Consider the following 21,588-nt stretch of genomic DNA (forward strand, 5'->3'; position numbering starts at 1 on the left):
GCTATTAGCTAACAAAACTCTACTGTCATTTGTTATTTTGTTTCTTGCATAAGGCTACCATTCTGCCTTCTGAGACTAAACGCTGTCTCCATCCGCATTTGCATTGCACAAGGCTACTATTCTACCTTCCAACTTGCATAAGACTACCATTCTGCCTTCCGAGACTAAGCACTGTTTCCATCTGTATTCTTGCATAAGGCTACCATTCTGCCTTCCGAGGTTAAGCTCTACCTCCATCTGCACTCGCATCTTTGCATAAGGCTACTTTCTTGCCTTTCGAGGCTAAGCTCTGCCTCCAATTTTCTTCGTAACTAAGCGCTATCTCAAGCACTATTTATCTCACTTTTCATACGGGCTAAGTTCTACCCTTCAATTCGCAAGACTGAGCTCTGTCTTGTCCGCATCATACTACTGCATCCTTCATGGGCTGAAATATCGCCAACTCGTCCAAAGGCGTCATCGTTCGGAGGCACCATCTTCATGGCCCGAGAACACCATGTCATGGCCTGAGGATCTCTTTCAATCTTTTGCATATCATTATTCAAAGGCGTCATGGTTCGGAGGCACCATCCTCATAGCCCGAGAACATTATTTCATGGCCTACGAATCCTGCATCAAACAACCCATGGCCCAGGACATCATGGTCTGAGGATGCCATTCTTAACCGTCCAAAGACAACATTCATGGTCCGACGGGAATTTGCATCATGTTTAAATTACGCAATATATGCTTGTATCATTTATTTGTAGGTAATCCGGCGAGCAACGGTCATCCTGGCAGGAGCGGTCCCGCTCCAGTTCTCCTAACCATTCCCGTAAGTCACTTATTCGTCCAACCCTATACGTTGCATCCGTTCTTGTAAAACTTCATCGATATACTTCGCCGATGACTCTTGAACTACATACGGCCTGATTCCTGTAAAGCCAGGGATATGTAGGCAACTCAGAAACCAGGGTGCGGCCTAAATCTCTTCAAACCGTTTCGCTTGGTCAAAATTGGCCATCATATCTTTACCCGACAACTCTTTCATCCTTCCCCGGTAAAGAGGGGCAACTGTTGATACTCAATTTTTTCTCAAACTATTTTTTAAATTTGCATATATACCTTCAAAATCACTTTTTATAATAATTGGTATCTTTCCATAATTTTTCCATATTATTATCAATTTATCTTTCTAATTTATTCAGTACTTTATATCCAATAATTATTCATAAATTACATTACAAGTAATTTCAAAGTATTTCTTAGCTCAATATATCACTTTTAATCCTATTAGGATTTAATTATTTCATGAATTAGCCAATTTGGCATTGTTTGGCTATAATTACAATAATTTTGCAATTATAGCCTAATTGTACACTTTATGCTATTTAATTCAATAATCAGTCGTTTTATATTGCAAATATTAGTTAATTACCTTAATTTCACCTATTTAGCTTTAATTTCATTTTATCTTATTGTTATCTATTTTTATTAATTATTTATCTAATTTTGATGGGTATTTAACAATTAGCCATTCTTATTTAAATTATAGCCTAATTAAACCTGGTCCAAATTAAATAACCCAACAGACCCCAAGCCCAATACCTTATCCTACCCGGCCCAGTCCCCATTCCATCTGAGTCATTGATTATTTTGAATCAACGGTCCAGATCAACCCCTTCCTAATTTAGCCCCCTAATGACTACCCCCGTCTCTCTTTTCCCCCCTCTCATTCTCTCTCAACCGGTCTCTCTATCCCCCTCTCTCTATCTCTGGTTCTCTCTAGAACCTTCCCTTCTCCCCTCCTCTCCGATGGACCCTATCCACCTTCTCCGGCCACCTCCCTCGCCGGAAACCATGGCCTCTCATCATCTCCTGGCCTCTGCTTGACCCCACGCACGTTTGACACTNGTCTGATCGTTCTGAGGGCTGTGCCTCTTCTCAAGGAGCGTACTCTGAACACTCTCAACTTTGCCTCTGGTAAGCGTCCCATGGAGGATCCTCCTGCCTCTTCCACTCCAAAGAAATCGAAGTTCGATTTCTCTGCCTCACTCGATTCCGACCTAAATTTCTGGGACACCCCAAATAGGGATTTCTTTATCTCTCTCAAGGACAAGCCCATCGCCCATGGAAGAGTTGTGGATCTTGATGATATGGAGTCCCTCAACTGCAAGGTAAAGGATCTTTTCGTGTATCAAGGGTGGGAAAAATTTCTCTCTATTTCTCCGCCTAAAGTGTATGAATCCCTTGTCCGTATGTTTTATGCTAATCTTCGCTCTAGTAAACCTGATAGGCTTGAAACTCTTGTTCTTGGTAAACGCATTGTTCTTGATTGTGGTCTGTTCGATTCTATTTTCCTCTGTCGCTGCTCTGGTTTCCCTACCCTCTTTAAGAATGTCTGGCCTGAGAATTTTGAAATCACCTTTGACCAGGCTAAACAGTGTATTGCTGAAAATCCCTCTGAAACTCTTCACAATCAATTAGGGCCTAGTGATGTGAGCTTTGAAACTAGGGTTCTTGCCCACATTGTTGCAACCACTCTTCTCCCTAGAACTGGTTCCTTCTCAACCCTCTCTCAAAGGGACACCTTCTTTGTCTACTGTCTCATCTCCAAACTCAAAATCAAGCTGTCCTCCTGGGTCATAAATTTTATGATTGAGAGTGCTGAAGATCCAACCAGTCTTCCTTTCGGTATGGCCATCACCCACATTCTGGAAGCTCATCAAATTCCTCTTTCAGACTACCCCTTTGTTCCTGTCTACAAGTGCTACAACTCTAGAGCCTTCTCTAGTATGGGGTATGTGAATGTCAAGGGTGCCTGGGTTAAGAAGGGTGAAAGTGATGCGAAGCAAACTCCTGTGTAAACCAAGCCTTCGTTTGCTGTTCTGCCCTCTCCCATTCCTGCCGACCTAAGTGAAAAGCTCAGCTCCATTGACTCCCAACTCTTAGACATCAAGACTCTTCTGTCCTCCACACAGTCGAATGTGGATGCTATTCATGCTATTTCAAGGGAAACAGGGTCAGATGTGTCTAAAATCAGGGTGGCTGTGCAAAGGGTAAGGGAGAATGCGGTTAAAGCCTTCAAGGAGGTGCACGACAGGCTGGATGGAATGAGCATTGCTGCCAACACCAGCTTTGAACAGTTGAAGGAGGCGATCGACAACACTCTTACTTACTTTCTGCGTCGCTGAGATGGATGTGTTTTTCAGACAATATTTTTTTTTTGCTTAAAACTTGTTTTGTCTGTGGTTGGGCTGTGCCCGTGGATGTTTTTTTCTTCTTTTGCTTATGTGGATATTATTTTTGCTAATACTTGCTAATCCCTCTTTGCTGATGTCAAAAAGGGGGAGAATATATATCTTCTGGATTGTTAACGGCTTATGTGCAGGTTCAAGTCGACATATGTATTCTTTATCTGTTATACAGGTTAAGTCGACTGCACACATTGAGGGGGAGATCAAGTTTAGTTGACTACACACATTGAGGGGGAGCCAAATCTGCTAGTACTAAATAGGGAAGTCAACTGTTGTTTACAACCTTACATTTATGTATATTATTTTGCCATCATCAAAAAGGGGGAGATTGTTAGATCATATTTTAATGATGCAATTAATATGCATGTGCGGGAGTTCAAAGAAGTAAAAAGGAACTATTGGAACGGCTATGTCAAACAAGGAAGGAAATTATTCAGAAGGGAAGCTGCCTGAAATACTTACGATGTACAAGGAAAGAAACAGTACTACATCAGCAAATCAGGATTAGCTCCATGATTCTGGGAAATCAAATCTGCCATAATGGAATAAAGATTCAACGCAATCTGTGATTGACGAGTCAGATCAAATAACTGAAGAACAATTAAAGCTAGAAGATCCAGACAGCGGTCAAGATTGGAAGGTCCAACAATCAAGGAGGAATCCTGTCAAACCCGTTATCTGCCGAAGGAAAAGATCTGAAGAGAAGCAACGAATAGTTCTTTATTCTTGGAAAGAATCAACTCTTTCCAAGGATCAAAACCCTTGGGTTGACAAGCCTTCACCATTTATCCTTGTATAAATTCGCAGTGTAACTCCATCCTTAGTATACTTTGATCAAACCAAAATAACTCTCTTCATTCTACTGCAAACAAACATAGTAGCCTATATAGATCTGTTGCGTAACAAGTCAGGGATAGAAAGAGGGCATACAACTGGTGAGGCATTGTATCAAACGAGTGCTAGAGAAACTGAGCGACATACATCAAATCTGTACTCGAAAGAAAACTTATTCACTTGAAGAGAAATCCCTTGCAACCCAAGGGGACTGGATTAGGATTCACATTGAATCCGAACCAGTATAAAAATTCCTGGTATCTTTAATTTCTGCATTTACTTTCTGCTTATTACCTCGAATTACTATATCTGCAAGATTGCCATATTTAGTTGACTACTTAAGTTTTAAGTCAACTTATTAACGATTAACTTTAATTATCTACAATTCACTCCCCCTCTTGTACTTTCAGTATGGAATTCTAATATGTATAGGCACTAAGGTAAGCTAGGTATGCACGCAACAAGGGACCAGGAAGATCAGGAGAAGTAATTACTTACATTTATGGAAAGCTGAGAAGGAATGAAAAGAATTGTTCGATCAGTGATCCAGAGTTAGTTACATTATGAACGCACTTAAGATTTCGAAGTATTATCCATGCAGCACATATGTTGACAATCATACAGCCGTAGAAGACTCCGGTATAAGTTAAAAGAAGGAATTGAGTCCAGGTCATAGACAAAGGATTGAATCATTAGAAGATTGTATCATGGTTATTCCATAGCATCCATGAAAGGCTAAGGTAATAACTAATGCCATGAGCCGCAAATCGGAAGATAGGTTAAGCCCACATAAAGGCTGATCAGAAGGAAGAGGAAACTAAAGAGTTACATCAACTAAGTAAATCAGGAGTCTGATTATTGGACCGAGAAAATTATAGAAATTGTGATTGACAACATTGTAGGATCACTCTTAATATCAGAGGTACAAGAGAAATAGTATAGTAGCCATATTCTATAATGGCTTTACGATAAAGCCAGTTAGAAGAGTACCAGCCTCTTAAGAATTAAGTATAAAGCTCCCACCGAATCGTGTGTGCACCAAAGGTGCAAGTATTATAATACAACTTCAAGTTATGGACGTGAATTATACCCAGGTGGAAGGGAGGTCATGAAAGAGATAGCAGATACGATGCAAGAGTTTAAGGTAAGTAAGGTACAGGTGAACAACGTACGAGATAGTCAAAGGCAGAAGATCATGAATAGTCCAAAAGAGATAGAAGATACGATGCAAGATTTTAAGGTAAGTAAGGTACAGGTGAACAACGTACGAGATAGTCAAAGGCAGAAGATCATGAATAGTCCATACTTTAGATAGAAGGCTAGAAGCGCTGGGATTCAGTATCCAGGAATAATAGCAATGTCGTTAATAGCATATGTTCTAGCCTATGGTTTCTAGGTACCGAGAGATCTAGCCAAGAGAGTAAAGAAGAGTTAGAGACAATGTGATGTCTCGCTTGACGTTCCAGAATAACATAAGGAAATCTATGGTGCAAGCATGTTGAAGGAAGTTTGCGAATAGAATGAATAGATACGTATAGGTCGCAAGCTAAATTATAGTTAAGTGACGAGGTTTTATGACAGGAGTAAGGATGAGAAAGGGCGAGTAAGAAGGTGACGAGAATGGATAAGTCCTATAGATTAAGCCCATGAAATCAAAAGAGCTAATGGTTTCTCTAAGTTATAGAAAGTTCACTATAGCCTGAATGAAATCAAAGGAATCTAAGACTAATAGCACCTAGAGTGGAATGAGGGTATGATTGTGATAGATAAAGGATGACGTTTGGGCTTTCGATTGAGTAATGACTTGAAAAGGATTTCATGAATAGTATGGGATAAAAATACCCATGTAAGGTGAGTCATACTGGGATGCTATATAATACGGTTATGGAAGAATAACATCACCCCTAGGTGGATCAATCTAATTACTCCAGATGTCCCCAATGAGATGTGAGCCCTAGCGACAGTGTTACATAAGAGATCAAGTTATCAATGGTAGATGATCGATCAACATTAAGGTGAATCAACAATAGATGGGCAAATGTCCAACAGTATGAGATGAGTTCCGACTGTCATTCTTAAGATAAATAGTAACGAGGAAGCATTAAAGGACTTAGATTTATACATACATGATAAGCCGCGAGAGAGTAACCTGGAGTTTGGTAGCAGACCTCAGCAAAGATAAACCAAAGTAAGAGTTATGGTATAGTATGAACTATCTAGATGCAGTAAAGTCATACGGATAGATAACTGGGTCTATGAAACAAGATATAGCAACATTCGTAAGTTCAACAAAGTACCGAGCAAAGAACTTTAGTATACCTATAAATGCTAAGAGGGATATCTTGTGTATGTTTACAAAGTGAGGTATTGGCTAAAAGCTGGAGGAAAAAGGAGAGAAGAGTCTTATAGGCGCACATACAAGGAAAAAGTCGTATAGGCTGCATGACAAAAGGTAGCAACAGTTACGAGATTGGAAGGATTCCGACCACAAGTCATGGTGTGAGAAAGAGGCCTAAAGGGGGAATGCCCTGGCCTTTGGATTTATTCAAAGAACAGTTGCCTAGATGGCAAGAAGAGTACTAAAGTATTCGGAAGACATAAGTTACGAAAATGATAAGTGCATCAGTCAACATTCGAGGTTCCAAAGGGGGGAATGATGTTACACCCCATGTTTTCGTATGTGGAAGTACGCCATAAGTAAATTGATGAAAGCTCAGAAATGAGATGTTATATCCTGCATTTTTGTACGTTAAAGTTTCGTCGTAAGTTAATCTACATAAACTCGGGAATGAAATTATTTTGGGATTATAAGTATTATGCTATTTCAAACAAGGGATAAGTAAATTCGTGAAGGTTAGAGGGTAAGCAAATCGAAGAAACTGAGTTTCGTCAAAGTTTGACAATTTGGGATATAATACGGTCCGAGCTATAGTACAAGGTATTTATGGACTAGTGCCATTCAAGGTACCACATGACCATAATAGAAAGGTGTACAAAGAGTGTTAAAGTTGAGTAGTATTTTAAGTAATTTGAGATAATTTCTAATTATGTGGATGATTGAGTAATTATTGGTTAATGGGAGATTAACATGTTAATCAAGTGATTAGTGGATAATTAATTCAAATATTTGGATAAGAATTATATCTCCCTAACATGGCAACACCCCTCATCCCCAATTGATGACTCTTAAAACCATTTTGTTAAGATGGCAATATTAAGGTCTATGTGGCTAAGCCACCACATGAAGTGGGGCCCACACCCACTCAATAAAAGGTTTCTCTACTTTATCATATATCAAATGCTAAAGTATGATCTCCAAGAATTCTATAACGTGAGTTTATCAAATGCTAAAGTATGATCTCCAAGAATTCCGTAACGTGAGTTTTCATAGATTTTAAAGATTCAATAACATGAGTTTTCATAGATCTTCAAGAATTCAATAACGTGAGCTTTCAGGGATCTTCAAGAATTCAAAAAAAAAAAAAGAGATTTCATAGCATCTTAAGCAACATGAGATTTTGCAATTATAAGGGAGTATGCTGCAATCTTTCTCAAGAATATCATACGGATTTTTCCCTACTCTGATCTTGCCATTACGTGATTTGTCGAAATTGACATATATTAGAGGGATTGTCAAGAGAATCGGCTCAGGTATGTTACGGCTATCCCTTCTTTCCTTTTGGCATGATCTATACGACACAAACGAAACAAGCAAATGCACAACTTCCATAAATGACTCTATTTATAGAAGTATTAGAGGTGCCTATGTTCTTGAATTCCCATATGTCTTATTGTTCTATCGTCTGTTCATGGGTCTCAGAAAATACGTAAGTAGATAAAGTTTACTTCATGATATTATTCAAAGGCATAATGGTCTTATGACATTCCGAGAGATTTTATTGACGTACTTCTCATGCATTGCATTCCTTTATACATGTACATTGACCCATGACTAGATGACGTTATATATGCGTATATATGTATGTATATGTATATGGGATATGTGAAAGGTTACTGCGTTATATACGCACCACCACCTGATCAGCTGGTATTCGTTGATGATTTTGCCCACAGTGGCCGAGATGATATGATGGGATGCCCACAGAGGCTTGATGATGTTATGAACAAATGGACCTATGCACGACAACACATTTATACGCATATGCAAGGCATTATATATATTAATGATTCACAGAGCTATTCAGACATACATGTTGAGTCTTTTACTCCATGTTTCTCTCTTGTCTATTATTTACTGATTTTCATTTCTTACATACTTGGTATATTATATGCACTGACGTCCCTTTTGCTTGGGGATGCTATGTTTCATGCCCACAGGTCCCGATAGACAGGTTGAGAGTCCTCCAAGTAGGCTATCAGCTTAGCGGAAGATGTTGGTGCGCTCCATTTGCTTCGGAGTTGCTTATTGGTTAGTTTGGTTTAGACATGTATTGATTGGTATATCGGGGCCTGTCCCGGCCGTATGACGTTTATGTACTCTTAGAGTCTTGTAGACATATGTCATGTATATGAAAGATTGTATGGCCTCGTCGGCCTATGTTCAGTGTACGAGTGATTATTTTGGCCTTCTAGGACCGTATGTCATATGTATAAGTGAGTATATTAGGTTGGGTCATTTTATGTCGAGTGTTCTCTCATGTTTATTCTTGTTACCTCATACGGCCCTTCTAGACCATTTACCCATGTTGATGTAATGAGAAAGATACGTTACGTTGGTACTCGGTTGAGTAAGAGCACCGTGTGCCCGTCGCGACCCATCGGTTTGGGTCGTGACCTCTGTACCCAATAACCGAGCCTCTCCCGGCTTTAACCATCAAAGTGGTGATTGACACCGTCTACCATATAATGCCTCATAGGGAGTCATCTGGATGCTCGACTGATAGCTGTTGTTTTAGGCGAACTCTGCTAGGGGCAAAAACTGATTACACGATCCTCCAAAGTCTATAACACATGCGCGAAGCATATCCCCATGATATGAATAGTACGCTCGGACTGTCCGTCCATCTGAGGATGAAATGTTGTGTTCAGCTCAACCTGCATTCCCAACTAACACTGCACTACCCTCCAGAAATACGAGGTAAACTGCGTACCTCGATCTGAAATGATAGACACGGGCACACCGTGAAGACGAACGATCTCGTGGATATAAATCTCTGCCAACTGCTCTGAAGAATAATTAACTGCCACAGGGATGAAATGCGCTGACTTGGTCAGTCTATCCATAATAACCCAAACGACATCGAACTTCCTCTATGTCTGTGGGAGTCCAACAACGAAATCCATAGTGATACGCTCCCACTTCCACTCAGGAATCTCTATCTTCTGAAGCAAACCACCAGGCCTCTGATGCTCGTACTTTACTTGCTGGCAATTTAGACACCAAGCTACATATGAAACTATATCCTTCTTCATCCTCCTCCACCAATAATGCTGCCGCATGTCCTGATACATCTTGACGGCGCCTAGATGAATGGAATACCAGGAATTGTGGGCCTCCTCTAGAATCAACTCAAGAAGTCCATCCACATTAGGCACACAAACACGAACCTGCATCCTCAAAACTCCATCATCTCCAACCGTAACCTGCATGGCATCACCGTGCCGCACTGTGTCCCTAAGGACAAGCAAATGAGGGTCATCATACTGCTGCTCCCTGATCCGCTCAAACAAAGAAGACCGAGCAACTATGCAAGCTAAGACACGACTGGGCTCAGAAACATCCAACCTCACGAACTGATTGGCTAAGGCCCGAACATTAAATGCAAGCGGTCTCTCACTAACTGGAATGTACGCAAGGCTGCCCATACTAGCTGACTTCCTACTCAAAGCATCGGCCACCACATTGGCCTTCCCGGGATGATACTAGATGGTGATATCATAGTCTTTCAATAGCTCCAACCACCTCACCTGCCTCAAATTGAGCTCCTTTTGCATGAACAAATACTGCAAACTCCGATGATCCGTGAACACCTCACACGACACGCCATAAAGATAGTGCCTCCCAATCTTCAGCGCGTGAATAATGGTTGCCAGCTCCAAGTCATGAACATGATAATTCTTCTTGTGAACCTTTAGCTGCCGTGAAGCATATGCAATAACCTTGCCACCCTGCATCAATACCGCACGAAATCCAATATGAGATGCGTCACAATATACTGTATAAGGCCCTTAATGTGTGGGCAACACCAACATCGGTGCCATAGTCAAAGCTGTCTTGAGCTTCTGAAAGCTCGCCTTACACTCGTCTGACCATCTAAACGGGGCACCCTTCTAGGTCAACCTGGTAAACGGGGCTGCTATAGATGAAAATGCCTCCACAAACCGTTAGTAATAACCTGCCAATCCCAAGAAAGTACGGATCCCTATGGCTGAAGTAGGCCTAGGAATCTGCTGATACAATACAACATGCCCTTAGAAAGGGACTGAGTCCAACCAAAAATCGTATTTTGAAAACTTAGCATACAATTGGCTGTTTCTCAGCATCTGAAGTACTATCCGAAGATGTTGCTCGTGCTCTTTTCGACTGCGGGAGTAGATCAGGATATCATCAATGAACACAATCACAAAGGAACCCATGTAAGGCTTGAACACCCGGTTCATCAAATCCATAAATGCTGCTGGGGCATTTGTCAAGCCAAATGACATCACTAGAAACTCACAATGCCCATATCGTATCCGAAAAGCTGTCTTAGGGACATCAGATGCCCTAATCCTCAAGTGATGGTAGCCAGACCTCAGATCGATCTTTGAAAAAGCTTTGGCACCCTGAAGCTGATCAAATAAGTCATCAATCCTCGGCAATGGATACTTGTTCTTGATAGTGACTTTATTTAACTGCCGGTAATCAATGCACATCCTCATCGACCTATCCTTCTTCTTCACAAATAACACGGGCGCACCCCAGGGCGAGACATTAGGTCTAATGAAGCCCTTATCAAGCAAATTTTGCAACTGCTCCTTCAACTCTTTCAACTCTGGCAGGGCCATACGATATGGCAGAATGGAAATAGGCTGAGTGCCCGGAACCAAATAAATATAGAAGTCGATATCCCTGTCGGGTGGCATCCCCGGTAGGTCTGTAGGAAATACCTCTGGAAACTCTTGAACAACTGGTACCGAATCTAAGGAAGGAACCTCCGCACTAGAATCGCGGACATAAGCCAAATAAGGTTGACACTCCTTCTCGGCCATACACCGAGCCTTTATATAAGAGATAACCCTACTGGTAGAATGACTAGGAGTCCGTCTCCACTCTAATCTAGGCAACCGCGACAAGGCTAAGGTCACTATCTTGGCGTGACAATCCAATATAGCGTGATAAGGTGACAACCAATCCATCCTCAAAATGACATCAAAATCAACCATATGGAGAAGTAGAAGATCTACTCTAGTCTCAAGGCCCCCAATAATAACCACACACGAACAATAGACATGATCTACAATAATAGAATCCTCTACAGGTGTGGACACATATACAGGGGCACTCAAGGAATCACGGGGCACAACCAAACATGAAACAAAATAAGATGACACATAGGAGTAGGTAGACCTTGGATCAAATAGAACTGAAGCATCTCTACTGCAAACTAAAACAGTACCTGTGATAACAGTATCGGATGACTCGGCCTCAGGCCTGGCTATAAAAGCATAACATCGAGGCTGGGCCCTACCACTCTGAACTATATCCCTGGGACGGCCCCCTGCTGGCTGGCCTCCACCTCTAATGGAGTGACCTCCACCTCTAGCAGCCTAACCTTTACCGCTAGCTGCCTGGCCCCTACCTCTGGTTGGCTGAGCGGGTGATGGTGCACCCGGTGCCAGAATCATGGCACGAGAACTCTGCAGCAGTGGCGGAACGCCCAATAATCTCGGACAGGTCCTCGTAATGTGCCCATGGCCACCACACTTGCAAATCTATCCTAATAATGTGGCCGTGGAAATTGAGACTAGCCCAAACAGGCCAGCTGGCTACAGTAATAACTCTGAATAGGAGGTGCACTGATATGAGCTGGTGGTGCGCTGTAGGCTAGCTAATCCGAATAATGCATATGAGGACCCCGACCACCTGAAAAACCATGGGATGCCTGGAGTGCTAAATGAAATGGCCTCTACGAAAGGTACCTCGACCTCCAGATGAGGCCCCACTGAATCCACCGGAGTGACGCGGCCTCTTGTCAGACCCCTGACCACTCCCTGAGCTAAAACCATCTCGACTTGCCTGGCAACATTGGCTGCCGCCTGAAAAGAAATCTCACTCCCAGTCTCCTTAGCCATCTGCAATCTGATAGGATGAGCAAGTCCCTCAATAAACCTCTTCACCCTCTCTCTCTGTAGGAAGCAGAAGAATAACATGATGGGCCAGATCTACAAATCGAGTCTCGTACTGAGTGACAGTCATAGAACCCTGCTGCAGACGCTCGAACAGCCTCTGATAGTCCTCTCTCTGAGTGATAGGAAGGTACTTCTCAAGAAATAGCTGAGAGAACTGGTCCTAAGTAAGAGCCGGCGACCCATCTGGTCTGGCTAACATATAATCCCTGCACCAATTCTTGGCGGAACCCGACAAATAAAATGCAGCGAAGTCGAACCCATTTGTCTCCTCTATCCCCATATTGCGTAACACCTCATGACAACTATCCATATAGTCCTAGGGATCCTCTAATGATACATCGCTGAAGTGAACCGGGAAAATCTTGGTAAACCTATCCAATCTCCACAAAGCCTCAGAAGACATAGCCGATCCATCACCGGTCTGTGCTGCAACACCCGGCTGAACTACCCCAACAGGATGAGCTGGTGGACTCTGAAACTGAGGAGCCATCTGCTCCGGAGTGTGGGTAGCGGGAGTCTGTGCTCCTCCCCCGGTCTGAGAGACGGCTGGTGCTACAGGAAATGTGCTGGCCTGTGCCTCTCTCTCCATGAGGCCTAGTAGACGGACCAAAGCATCCTGAAGTACCGGGGTGGCGATGAACCCCTCTGGGATGTAAGTTGGTCCTGCTGGAACGGTCTGGGCTGTAGCCTCTTCATCAAACTCTACCTGAGGCTCCGTCGCTGGTGCTGCTACTCGAGCTCTAGGCTGAGCCCTGCCCCAGCCTCGGCTTTTGGAACAGCCTCGGCCTCGACCTCTGCCCCACGTAGGAGCTGCCACCGGGTGCTCTGGCGGCTGCTCAGCTGAAGATGCGGTATGTGTTCTCGCCTTCTGCAAAAGAGCAAGGGTAGAAGAATTCGATTAGTACTGAGAGAACAAAAATCGCACGACAAAGAAGAATATAAGTGAAATTGTTCCTAAACTCTGTAGCCTCTAGGAGATAAGTACAGACGTCTCCGTACCGATCCCTCAGACTCTACTAAGTCTGTTCGTGAATTGTGAGACCTAGGCAACCTAATGCTCTAATACCAACTTGTCACGACCCGGAATCCCCACCGTCAGGACCGTGATGGTGCCTAACATCACGCTTGCTAGGCAAGCCAATTTTAGAGTTGTTATTAGCCAATTAATTTACGTTTCAGTGATTATCAATAAACAAGCTAAAACAAGTCGAAATGAACGCGGAAATAAATAAATAGCCACTTTGATTATATACTATTACTACCCAAAATCCAGAGTCACAATACGCGAACATTCTAAGATTTTACTACAAGTATTTGGCCAAAAGAAAATACAACTGTTTACGAAATAAGGAAAATAGTAATATATGGAGAATAGAAGGGGACGCCAGCGCCTGCGGACGCCAACACGACTACCTTGGGTCTCCAAGCAAGTGAATCATATTGCCAACCTCTCGATCAGCACGAACCTGCTCCAAAATCTGCATAGGAAGTGTAGAGTGCAGTATCATTACAACCGACCCCATGTACTAGTAAGTGCCGAGCCTAACCTCAACAAAGGAGTGACGGGGCTACGACGGGGCAATCACAATATAACCCGCATACAGTGTATAATAAAAACAGAAAGAAGACAGGATAAAATAGACTAGTAACTTGCAAGAAGTGAATACAGTTGTCGAAGAATATCATCAGTGTTCAGCTATTACCAATCCTTAAGTGCAATTAAGACAATCATTCAGCTAACACAGTCAAGGAAAAGCATAAGCATAAAGGTTGTTGCGGTGTACAACCCGATCCCACCATATCACAATAATCACAATCACAATTCACCCTAATTTCACCACAATCCACCCTTATTATGCCTGTTGGGGCGTGCAACCCGATCCCACCGTACATATCATTTCACCCTTATTCCTCTTCAATATATATCCCCTTTATTCCACCTGTTGCGTGCCCGATCCCTCCATATCAATATCAGTTACTCAGCAAGTATAGAAATTACACAATTCAAATCACATAACTCTTCACAAGGCTCAACTTCAAACCAAAATAATTAGGGAGATTATACACTTTGAGACTTAAACAAGAAATACTACTCAACGAGACCAATCCAGAATATGCCTTGAAAGTACCGATAACCAACTTAATCAAATAATAGGAGGAAAGGAAACTACGAAATAACTAATACTTTTAGTAAAGAGAAACAATGGCTAACAGTAGCAATTAATCATGGAAATACAAGTAAAGCATGTAGCAGTTATGACAGGAAATGAGACAATATGAGAGGAACGAGAAAGAAACAGGCAAAACAGGTAAATTGGCGGCGAATAGGTACTCGTCACCTCACCTATACGACACTCACATGGATTTCATATTGCAAATAAGTCAAGGGTTCCTAATCCCTCGGGTCAAACTTAGACACGACACTTGCCTCGCTCCACGGCCACTCAATGCTCAATTACCGCTTTTCCTCTAGTATCCACCTCCAAACCACTCGTATCTAGTTACAATTAACTCAATAACTTCAATTATTGATAAAGGAATCAACTACAATGCATAAATTTGATTTCCCAAACTTTCCCCCAAAAAGTCAAAAATCGACCCCGGGACCGCTTGGTGAAAACCCAAGGTTTGGACCAATTAATGATTCGGTTTAATTAATGATTCCGCAAGTTAAATTGTTATTTCCGCACTGTTAGGCTTACCTAGTTGTAGGAACTAGGTGCCATCACGACATGTTCATGGAGGGTGAACTGGGGTCGTGACAATCTATTATGGTGCTGATCGAATCTACTACTAAACTGTCCTATTTCTCCGAGTTCCACGATTCACATATACCCATAGAGTGTAATACAACCCATATCCAGAAATTCCCTTACCCGAATCATCCTCGATCTCAACCCCTGCAACTTATCACTCATTCACAAGTATACCTCAAACCGAAACCATTACAACACATAACTGTGCAATCAACTCGTCGATAGCAGACTCCCCCACTTCGCTCAAGGCCATGGAATAAAACATCTGATAACTTACAATAACCATACCTCATTACTGCCACAATACCGTAGCGAGATTCAACTAAATCCTTCACAAGCTCATGTAACACAAACCATCTAATGCCTGAAATCATTTGCAAATCTTGCATTCATCCTCGTGACGGTCAGGTAAACTGTGACAACCGATCCAAACTCAAATCGCACAAATATAACCCACTGGTAGATAAGAAAACCTCCACACAACATCATAAAAATCACTCATACGTAGATTACCTTGCAGGTTATAACCCACCTACTTAGCCTCAAACTCACATCACTATATACCCTTTCACAGCCACAACTACTATGCAATCACTTAATTATCCTGAGTCTAAACCTATCAACAAGCCCATGAGAATCTAATTCGTTCCACAATTAAGCAACATGAATGATTCTTCAATACACTCATGACTCGAGACTATATGTCACATCAAGACAGAAATCAAGCACCCAATGGTCCTTTTACATCTCAAGCAGACTCTTCTCAATACATTCGAACCATCCGAACACATCCCGCAGTCACATCATACTCATCATATAGCCATCGAATCACTCATCTAGCCACAAATTCCACTATAGGGACACTACCAGACTTATAAGTCTAAAAGCACAGGCTTACACAACCGAAATCCTCATGGTCGAGCTATAGTCAAAGTCCGGCCTCGAGTCCTCTAAACTGGCGCATCATCAGCACGCAGAAATCACATCTCGCACCCCATCCATGGAATCACAAGTCGTCGATGCATAGCTGATACCGAGCGCTCACATGCGCATACGAATGCGTGGAAGGAATTCAAAGAGTTATGCTTCAAGATGAATCAATACTGCATGATAAGGAAAGCAAGATGGGAAATTTATCCTAAATGCCATGTAGCCTCTCGAAGATAGATATGGACGTCATCATACCGATCTGCAAGACGCTACTAGACACTTGCTCAGGACTTGTAGAACCTATGAACCTAGAGCTCTGATACAAAATTATCACGACCCAAAATCCAACTAGTTGTGATGGCACCTAGCCCAACCCGCTAGGTAAGCCAATTAACAACTATCCAATTTAATGAGATTTATTAAGAGAAGAAATGATAATACAATTGCTTTTATACAAAGGATTTCCCAAGGACTAGTAGTACAAATCATGAGCTTCTATGATTTAGAGTTTGCAGTGCTAGCGTAAAATAAATACATCATCTGTCCGAATTATACATAAACAGCTTCTTCATAAGTCTAGAGCTACTAAGAACAAGAGGTAGCTATAACCGGAACGCAGGTATGCCTTCAATGCTAGCTCCTTTCATATACAACAACGTCAGCATCCAAATCTGCACGCAAGGTGCAGAAGTGTAGTATGAGTACAACCGACCCCATGTACTCAATATATAAGTAACAAACCTAACCTTAGGTTGAAAGTGGTGACGAGCTGGACCAGAGGTCGGAGTCCAACACCAATAGCCAACAATAGTTCATAACAACATAATAATAATGGTACAAGAAACACACTAAGATATAAGATGCTCAATTCGTTCACAACCCCGAGAAAATAGGCATGCTTTTCAAATATATCAGTGAAAACCCAATTATTTATACGAAATCACCAAAATATGAGTAGGTTTGTAAAACTGTGATTTTTACCAAAAGTTTTCAACAATAATTAAGATGTTTCATTTTCCAGATAGCACGAGGAAAGTACATCTCTATGCCTATATGTCACTATGCAGGTGAAATCATGAATGTCACCAAAACCGAGTAGCAGAAAGAAATGCATCTCTATGCATGTATCTCAAGTACGCTGTCAAATGCAATGTATCTCAGTGATGATACTATGTACACACACTCTCAGAGTACTCAATCTCACTGCCTCACACTTTCCCTCATCATGCTCAATCACTCAACATGATCAGTCACTCAGTACTATATATGGCCAATCTAGCCCAGAGAAGATCCATGCTATGATAACATGCTCAGTCATGAAACTCTCCAGTCTATCGGGCTCACAATGTCATGAAACTAGCCCAAAAATGATGTATCAATAAATAGCAATGTAGACTGAGATATGATATGCAACGAATAAATATGACTGAGTACGAAACTTTAATTTAAACATATAATTCAAAAGCAGAAATGACCTCACTAGGTCCCTAGAATACAAACATATGCCTAAGCATGATTTTTAGCATGAATTACAGCTTAGGTGTTCCAACACATAGAGTACAGTGAAAATATTCGGAGAAGATAGCTACACGGTTCTATGAAATTGACTAAATCACAGTTCACACGGTGCACGCCCACACGCCCGTCACCTGGCATGCGCCTCACCTCAACATCAATCACATAACACGTATTTCGGGGTTTCATACCCTCAACACCAAGTTTAGAAGTGCTACTTACCTCGAACAAGCCAAATCTTATTCCGATCAAGCCAAACGATGCTCCAAAAATGCCATCCCCTGCGTATCAACCTACGAACGGCTCGAAAATAGCCAAAAGAAACTCAAATACATTAAATAATGCCCAAGGAAACAATTCCAAATGATAAAGGTCAAATTTTTAATTAAAAGCCCAAAATCAACCCAAAAGTCCAACCTGGGCCCGCGGCTCGGAACCCGACAAAACTCACAAAATCCAATAGTACATTCAACTACGAGTCCAGGCATACTAGTTTCGCTCAAATACGACTCTGAATCGATGTCCAAAACTCAAAATTTTAATTTTATGAAATTTTAGACAAAACCCCCGAAATTTCACTTTGAAATCATCAATCAAATGCCAAAAACAAAGATGGATTCATGGAATATAACAAAAATCGAGTATAGAACACTTTACTCAATCCATATGATGAAAATCGCCTAAAAAATTGCCCAAATCCGAGCTCCCCAACTCAAAATATGACCAAATGAACAAACCCTCGATATTAAGTATTTTCCCCCAACTATTCTGCCTCGTTTCATGTGCCAAACGATCTCGAGACTCGCTTTTGTTGCCTCTAATGGATTCCTTGTGAAATTTCAGTCAAGTTAGACTTTTAAATCACTCCATTTTACCTTAATATGAAGGAGATATGCTGGTTTCAGTATTTGGAAATAGTGCAAATTTTTTAATACGAAGTCAATGGCAATTTCATAATTAATCTGAAAAATCTGGCAACCCAATTCTTAGTAAAATGAGCATAAACTCCTCATACCATGTCCAAATTCAACAATTCTTTTTGATATGGCTCTGTAATTACGATACAGATCTAATTCTTCAATGAAAACATAAATTGGAGCTCATTTGCTTAATGTGATACCATTCATGCTTGAAGAAATGACGTCGAAATATAAGAAAAATGAGCGCAACACAACCCAAACCTATCTGAAACTCACCCGAGCCCCGTCTGAATATACCAACAAGTACCATAACGTAACACGGACCTACTCGAGGCCTCAAATCACACATAACAACATCGAAACGAAGAATCGCCCCTCAAATCAAACTTAATGAACTTTCGATTTCCAAAAACTCGCGCCGAAACATAACAAATCAACTCGGAATGAACTTAAATATAGCACACAAGTCCCAATTGACATAACAATGCTATTTCAATCCCCGGAATCAGAATTCGAACCTGATATCATCAAAGTCAACTTCCGATCAATTAGCATCCAAAATTACCATCCGGACCTAACGAAATCAACGAATCTCCAATCCAAGGTCAAACACTAAAAAGTCGAATTTTGACAAATATTCCAACTTTATAGCTTCAAGCATGAAATTTATTCTTCCAGATAAATTCTGAATTACCTGAAAAACCAAAACTGCCGATACACTCAAGTCGTAATACATCATACGGATCTACTCATACCCTCAAACAATCGAGCAAAGTGCAAATGCTCAAAATGACCGGTCGGATCGTTACAGTCAGGCATGGAGCCTACAAGTCCCATTCTATGTACATTCGTAAAGTAAGACAATGCAGCTTTCAAAAGACTCTAGCTTGTTGGTTAATAAATAAATAAAAAATAATACTTCCTCTGTTTCATTACATATGACACACTTTCCTTATTAGTCCGATCCAAAAAGAATGACACATTTTTACAATTGGAAATAACTCAATTTTAAACTCTTTATTTTACCTATTTTACCCTTATGAGAAACTTTTATAACCACACAAATATCATGGTTCCACAAACTTTTACCCCTTATGCTTTTAAGGCCACAAATTTCAAAAGTCTTCCTTCTTTTTCTTAAACTCCATGCCGAGTCAAACTACCTCATCTAAATTGAAACGGAGGGAGTAGTAATATAATAATAATAACTAACCATATATGATTTGCTGTGGAACTGCCTTTTTGGGCTGGATTAAAAGTTGAGAGCCTATTTTATTTTGAATAATATACGCGGTATGCTCATTGAAAATACTAAAGAACGCCATATACAACTAAAATATTTATGTTATCTTGTATACCTACTTTATATATTTGTTTTACCATGTATGCCTATATCATAAATTGTAGTATATATTTTTTGGATAATGTAATCTAAATAAGAATATTGTAGTATGTGTGGTTTGAATATTGTATTCCAAATTAGTATATTGTAATATGTTTTATTTGGATACTGTATTTCAAATTACAATATTGTGGTATATTTAGTTTGAATATTTTTTTTTTCAAATTAGAATATTATGGTATGTTTAGTTAGAAGTTAGTATTCCAAGTCAGAATATTGCGGTATGTTTGGTTTGAATACTATATCACAATTTAAAATAGGATAATCTATGCGGTATGTCCATTGATAACACTAGTTAACTCCATTTACAATTAAAATATATATTTTATCTTGTATACCTACTTTATAAATTTGTTTTATCATGTATGCCTACTTCATAAATCTAAATATTGTAGTATAATTTTTTTGGATAATGTAATCCAAATTAGAATATTGTAGTATGTGTGGTTTGAATATTGTATTCCAAATTAGTATATTGTAATATATTTTATTTGGATACTGTATTTCAAATTATAATATTGTGGTATACTTAGTTTAAATATTTATTTTCAAATTAGAATATTATGGTATGTTTTGTTAGAAGTTTGTATTCCAAGTCAGAATATTACGGTATGTCTGGTTTGAATGCTATATTGCAATTTAAAATAGGATAATCTACGCTTTATGTACATTGAAAACACTAGTTAACACCATTTACAATTAAATATTTATTTTATCTTGTATATCTACGTTATAAATTTGTTTTACCATGTATGCCTACTTCATAAGTGTAAATGTTGTAGTATATATTGTTTGGATAATTTAATCCTAATTAGAATGTTGTAGTATGTGTGGTTTGAATACTGTATTTCAAATTAGTATATTGTTATATATTTTATTTGGATACCGTATTTCAAGTTAGAATATTGTGGTATATTTAGTTTGGATATTTTTTTTTAAATTAGAATATTATGGTATGTTTAGTTAGAAGTTTGTATTCCAAGTCAGAATATTGCGGTATATTTGGTTTGAATACTATATTACAATATAAAATAGGATAATCTATGCGGTATATACATTAAAAACACCGGTTAACATCATATACAATTAAAATATTTATTTTATCTTGTATACCTATTTTATAAATTTATTTTTACCATATATTCCTACTTAATGAGAGTCCATAATAAATACCCATGCACTTGAAATTACTTACCCGACAATTCTGTAAAATTTTCATGCGACGTCCAGTTTTGCGCCACCCATTGAATTTATATCCACTTCCTTTAATATTTTAACTGGCACTCAATTTTTGGATAACTTCAGATATATACAATTTTCTTATTTTCTTTACTGTTGTTTTTCTTTTTTATTGTAACGGCCCGACCGGTCGTTTTAAGCATTTGCATTCTGTTCAACTATTTGAAGTCTTGAGTAGCATCGTATGATGTATTATGACTTGTGTGACTCGTCGAGTTTTGGTTTTCAGGTTATTCATAATTGATTTGGAAGAATAATTCTCAACTGGGAAGCTTGAGTTGACCAAGTTTGACTTTTATGTATTTGACCACGGATCGGAGTTTTGGTTGTTCCGTTAGTTCTGGTTCGTGATGTTGGACTTGGGCGTATGCCCGGATTTGCATTTGAATTTTTGTAGAAGGGTT

This window comes from Nicotiana attenuata, chromosome 8, assembly GCF_001879085.1.
Source record: "Nicotiana attenuata strain UT chromosome 8, NIATTr2, whole genome shotgun sequence".
NCBI lineage: Eukaryota > Viridiplantae > Streptophyta > Magnoliopsida > Solanales > Solanaceae > Nicotiana > Nicotiana attenuata.